This window comes from Solanum tuberosum, unplaced genomic scaffold, assembly GCF_000226075.1.
Source record: "Solanum tuberosum cultivar DM 1-3 516 R44 unplaced genomic scaffold, SolTub_3.0 scf00036, whole genome shotgun sequence".
Lineage (NCBI taxonomy): Eukaryota > Viridiplantae > Streptophyta > Magnoliopsida > Solanales > Solanaceae > Solanum > Solanum tuberosum.
In genome coordinates this window covers 1,602,187-1,608,736 of record NW_006238960.1, presented here as the reverse complement: position 1 = coordinate 1,608,736, position 6,550 = coordinate 1,602,187, and the positions used below count along the sequence as shown (strand labels likewise).

Genomic DNA, 6,550 nt, shown 5'->3' with positions numbered 1-6,550 from the left:
CACTACCCTTTTGATGCTTCTTTCCCTTGCGGTTCTTCTTTCCTCCCTCTAAACGGACGTTGGTGGTGCTAGCGGTGTTCATGTCTCCTTCGGTTGCCATTCCCTTAGTGCAAACCTTTGCTCTGATACCACGTTGTCACGGACTTAGAGTGATGGCTAAGGATCCGTGCGGCACTTGACAACTTACTCACGAATCTTTCACGATCTTGTAAGCTCAAGTAAGCCTTTACGACTAAGATCGCTAAGAGAATGAAAAGGAAGACTTAGAGAATTTTGGAAGAAGGCTTTTTGTATTAAGCTTTGGAGAATGCTTTACAAGTTTGCTTGCTTGCTTCAAGCTTGGATGGTTGCTTTCTTGGTTGGATGCCTTGCAAATGAATGGCACCACCTATTTATACTAAATCCTAAGGACTAAAGTGCAAATAAAAATTACTTACAAGTCCCTCACTTATTTACACTTTGGTCCTAGCTCTAGAACTTTCTACACACTCTAGGACCTTCCATTGCCTTCTAAGTTATTCTAGAGAATTCTAGGGAATTCTCTAGCCTTCTTGAATAATCTAAAGGGTTCTAGAGTCTTCCGGAAACCTCTCCACAACTCTAGACCCTTCCGCTCCTATCCGGACGCAAAATTCTACTGCGAAGTGGCGGGACGTGACAACGGGCTAACAAGAGCGAGTTCAGGCTCGCAACTCGAACTTCAGACATCTTGTTAGTCATTCCTTAATAAACTCGGTCCCCTCCTGCCTCCAAGATCGATCAAAATTCATCGGAATCACTGAACACCCAAATAACCAGAAATTTCAGGTTGTTGAACAGCTAAACAAGCCAAAATCACAAACTAAGTTCACACATGCAATCAAAGGAGGAACTATGAATTCCCAAATCGGGGGAAGAAACAACATCAACTACAAAAAGAGAACTCAAATCAAAACCTAAAATCCAGAGCAGTGATGAGAGCGAACTCACAGACGTCAAAGGAACAACACCGAGATAGCGAGACTGAGCTGGAAGAAGAGGTTTATCAGCTTTGTGAAACCCAGCCAAACATTGCCAACCTTTTATCTCGACTACAATATCTTATAATTTTTGTTGACTTTAATCTATATATATTAAAATAAAGCTAAGCTGACGTGGCATGCTTCAATGCCCACTGCACTATTTATTTATTTTTCTCAAAATTTTGAAGTTTTTCTTATTATTTATATTTATTATATTTTCTTAATTCTTAAATTTCTGATCTCCAATATTAAATATATGTAACATCTATTTTCTTATTATTTGAATTGATTACATTTTCGTAAATTCCTCTCTTATATATAGGTTCTTATTAATTTTGTCCAAAAGAGAGAATTTTATGTATTCAATTTATATATTCTTTTTTTTCTTCGCGCTATTTCAATTTGCACGTTTCTGCCATTTACCCTCATTCTATTCAATTTAATTCTTATTTATAGAAATTCAAAAGTCACAAACTTTTCGTTTAATTCAATTCAACAGTTCCAATTTATGTACATTATAAAGTTAGATAAAGAAAAATGATGTAGCACCTCTCTTTGGCCAAATATCATATTCTTTTTTTGTCTAATTTTTAAGTTTTTATCTCATTTCCTTAATTAATAATTTAATTAAAAAATAGTCTCCCTATTTGTTGTTACCGTTACACCTTTCATAATTCATATTTATGGACAATTACATTTTTTCATAATAATACATATTTATGAAGGGTAAAGAATTTCTAAGGTCTACAAATGGAATTATAAATAATTTATATTTTACGGATACAAACATACATAGATGCAGATTGGATGGAAGATATATATGTATGTTATTGTCTTCTTTTGATTTCATTTTCATTATTAATGATATTGTTAATACATGAAGTTTAGCAAGTACTTAAGTTATTGATGATGTGGTTTTACCTTTCACTTTGAATTTAGAGGAATTTTTAGAATTATGTGAAGGTATGTTTTTGTCGTTTTGATGATATTGTTAATACATGAAGATTAGCAAGTAGTTAAATTATTGATGATGTGATTTTATCTTTCACTTTGTATTTGCAAGATTTTTTAGAATGATGTGAAGGTATTGTCGTTTTATTTTTTCATTATTTCCTATCATGGGAGGCTCAACGTAGTTGGGGGCCTAAAGCAAAATTTCAATTCGAGACCTAAAATATAAACAAACTTCGTATACACATGTATTCAAATTTTATTTCTATAAGTAATAAGTTGACAAATATTGAATAAAGATAAGAGTTAGAACCATAGAATCTCATGAAGTTGATGACTTGGTATACCCCATTTTAATATGCTTGTTGTAATGCTTGAAGCTAAAATTTAAAAACACATAAAAAGAATTTGTAATTCACTTTGTTCAACACTTTTCATTATTAATTCTTATTTTTAACAAAGTACTAAAGATGTTAAAGTGAGTAGAATAATATATTTTTAAAATATTATACTTTTAATCATAAATAATCAATTTTTTCTATAAAATTTTCAACAAATAATTTATTCTTGATAAAAATTTGAGGGGCTAAGGCATAAGCCTTGTTTTACAAAGCATAGAGCCGCCCCTGTTTCCTATAATACCTTTCTCTTCTCTTTTTTATTAGTGATGATGATATTACTAATACATGAAGATTAGCATGTAGTTAATTTGATTGATAATGTGAATTTATTCGCTTGATAGTCGAAGAAAATTTCAAATTTAATTATTATATTACAACATCATTTTGATTAAGACTTTGTTTTCAAGATATATAATGAGTTGATTAAAATTGGGTGTAGTATCTAATTATTAGATTGTTTTTATAATTTATAGTTAAATTTTTGAACATATGCTTTTGTGATGCTACAGATCTAATCAATTGAATTCAGTCGAAACTTTCACTTGATCTCGAAAATATTTTCTTAAGAATCAAGAAGGATTAAGCAAATGAACGGATTAAATGTTTAACATATTTATTGATAATGAGTAAAAAGACGTTGTATTCGGCACGCGCAGCTCCAATATAAAAAAAAATTCAGGAATGGTATTATATAATCTATTACCTAGATAGCAATAGATGATTGGCTATATAATATCCTAGACGTGTATTAGCAAGAAGCTAAAATATAATAGTCCTTGTATGTATAATATCATTCATTAATCTTTTCCACTTATATATATATATATATATATATATGCATTTTCTTAATATAACACATAAATATCTTGATCACTTTTCTCATGTCTCCATATATATATAATAACAAGACTAAATCGTGTATAATCAACTAATGTGAGGCTTCAATACTATTTATTGCAAAATGTATATATAGTAATAAAGTTAGGAATAGAAAAAGTGATGTGACATTTCTCTTTAGGGGAGAAATATAATTATTTTTTACTCTTTTTTTAGGATTTTTTTCTCAATTATGTGCTATATTAAAAACACTAAAATAATAATAATACTCTTATCTCTATTAAATAATATGCAATGTTAAGAAACTAAAAGGTCATGTTATTTAAATTTCTTAAATGTTAAATTTAATGGTCTTTATTTTCATAATTTCTACAATGTACTTTTTATCATCATAGCCTCTAAAATAAAAGAATAAAATGAAGGCTATTGAATAGTGATCAACTTGTGGGATTGAAAATCAACAAGAGATCGAAAGATTGCACATTCATTTCATAGTTTTTTTCTTTTAGTCTTTAATAATTATGACAGTAAGAATGATGTTGCATTTTTTTTAATGCTCTCTTTATGATTTTTCTTTATTTTATATTTCATATAAATTTCTGATTGTCTTGAGTCTATAGATTCTTTTGGCTCAAAATAGTAATTTATGATTCTGATGAAGGTCTTTACTAACAAAACATTTTTTTTTTTATAGATTGATAGAGAGATTGTAATATTTAATAAATAAATAAAATAGTTTATTATTTTTTATCACCGCGCAAAGCGCAGACAAGTTTACTAGTTATCAAATATACAGATAATATAGACAAAAGATATGGGGAGTAGAATGTTGGATCATCTTATTCAAATGTCTTGTCTCTCATGTGTGTCTTTTACCATGGTAAATGAACAACTCTATTTATAGGTTGATAAATCATTCCAAAAGTCACCATATTAAGTATCATAATAAATAGGTACATTCTTATCCAAAAGGTTCATAGAACCTAGGGAATACACATAGATGATAAGTAAAAGTTTATGGATAAACTTAATGGACAAATCCACTTAGTTCAATGAATTTATAACACTCCCCCTTGGATGTCCATAGATAATGTGCCTCGTTAAAACCTTACTAGGAAAAACCCAATGGAAAAAAGACTAGTGAAAGAAAAAGAGTACACACATCTCATAATACGCCTTGATTGTTGCCTCAATAAAAACCTTTCCATAAAATCCAATTGGGACAAAACCATGGTTAAGGAAAAGAGTACAGTGCGTATTTCACTTCCCCTATGAAAGCTTTACTTGATATCTCAGAGATGACGCATTCTTGTCTTATATCTCAACTTCTCAAATATTGGTATTGACAATGCCTTAGTGAATAAATCTGTAAGATTATCATTTGAACAGATCTTTATATCTTATGGTTATACTTTCGCACAATAATTTATTTGTATCCCATTGACATTATATCTTGATTCATGGACTATAAGTCCAAAACATCATTTTTCAAAGTGAAACATAATATACTTGAATTGTGCATTATATTTGGCCAATCATGTATCTATCCACATTATATGACAGATTTGAATTCAAGATCCTCGTCATCATCTGTAGCATTGAGCGCTACTTCATATCAAAGATACCGTCGACGGACTTTTGACTCGATTTCAATACGACATAACTTATCGATATCTCTTCATATTTTATCATTTCAGGTACTTGAACCTTTGCCAAGGTTTTTATGAAGTGTTATGTCATCATGCTCCTTTTAAAAGCACTAGCCTCATTATCATGATCATCCTGATTATTTGCTCCCCTCCTTTCTTAAGAAGTTTTTTCATTTGGAATTGATTAGTCTATCACGCTTCATGCATACCATAGACTTTGTCCCTTAAGGACTTCTCATTGGAGCATTTGCAACCGAATTATAACACAGAGTCAACAAATTCATCTGGCAATTAACTTTCAACATTATGCAAATGAATTATCTCTTGAACTTCAAGTTCACATTTTTTATGAGGATCTAGATAATTCATCTCATAATTTTCAGTTGTCAATCATCTCTCCACTTGATGTTAGAAAATCTAATATTCACCCCAACCTCACTTGGGGATCCATCTTTGTGCGTGGTGGAATAATTAAATCAGATACCACACATCAAATTTTAGATGAAAATTATTTGGTTCCTGACCCTAAACCAATTATGATGGGAAAACTGTGTTGGCTTGATGCATAGATGTATTGCTACAACTAAATCTTATTTGGGAGTTTTATCTCAAACTCATGATTTAGCTATAATTAGAGGCATACAATATCTGCTAAACCAATCAGCATTATCAATATAATTTCATAGTTTGAAATTATGCTCTTAATTTTAACAATTCAAGCAAACAACCTTACAAAAACCAATTTGTAAGTTAACAACAAAACACATGTGACCATCCCATAGATGCATCTATCATATAGTTACAAATGATCCACATGGCAGGTGAACGGGCCCATATTCACCTTTTTATATGTTCCAAAAACCTCAGGGAATACAATCCCAACCTTAGTTGGTATAATGGTACAATGATCATTTTATCATGAGAACAAGCAACACAAGATAATTCTTGAAGAATCTTTTATTTTTTTATTATATAAGCCACGTGAATTCTCAATTACTTTTGCATCACATTTAAATCAGAATGGCCAATCGGTCATGCTAACTGATATTTATTTTTCTCAAACCTCCCGTAGAGGTGAGTTGTGACATATATCATTATTCTCAATCCTCTCATAGAAGTGATTGGTGGCACATATCCAATCCATAATGATTTATCACATCTTGATCCATTCTCTTTCAGAATGATTGAGCATTCACGATGCTTATCACAAGTCACATTCTCTTCAAGGAATGAACTAATCATTTATATGTGTTTCATAAATTTGCATTATAAGCACATTGTCATGCCTTTGCATGACCCACCTCAACATCACTTTGAAATGTCAAGTATACCACCACTTTGTCTTCCTTTCTTTTGATGGAGGATTTTTATAAATTTATCAAATTATTAGGTCGCACAACGACCACGAGTCTAATGACCTTTTATACCATTTTGATGATAAAATTATTTTCACAGTTTGAAGGTCTATTTGAAAAACTCATATTATTCTTTCTTTTATAATTACCACAGTGATGACTATTATAATTTTGTCCATTCATGCCCTTATTCATACATTCAATCACTTGTCATCTTTCACACTTATTATTCACTGCTACCACATTCATATGATAGAATGGAGCAATTTTGGACGGATTTCAAATTTATCATGTACTGCTACCACATTCGCTTCAGGGAATGGAGTAAATTAAATGGGATGAATTTCATGGCTTTT

At 30.7% G+C, this 6,550-nt stretch overlaps 1 protein-coding gene across 1 annotated transcript in view; it reads right to left on the bottom strand.

Moving 5' to 3' along the window:
• Positions 1 to 1,075, bottom strand: part of LOC102581365 (D-xylose-proton symporter-like 3, chloroplastic) — a 9,720-nt gene extending 8,645 nt beyond the window's left edge. The window contains exon 1 of the mRNA XM_006342252.2: positions 970 to 1,075. The gene's annotated coding sequence lies outside the window, so the exon portion shown is untranslated. The remainder of the gene's footprint in view (positions 1 to 969) is intronic.
• Positions 1,076 to 6,550: the final 5,475 nt, after the last annotated feature.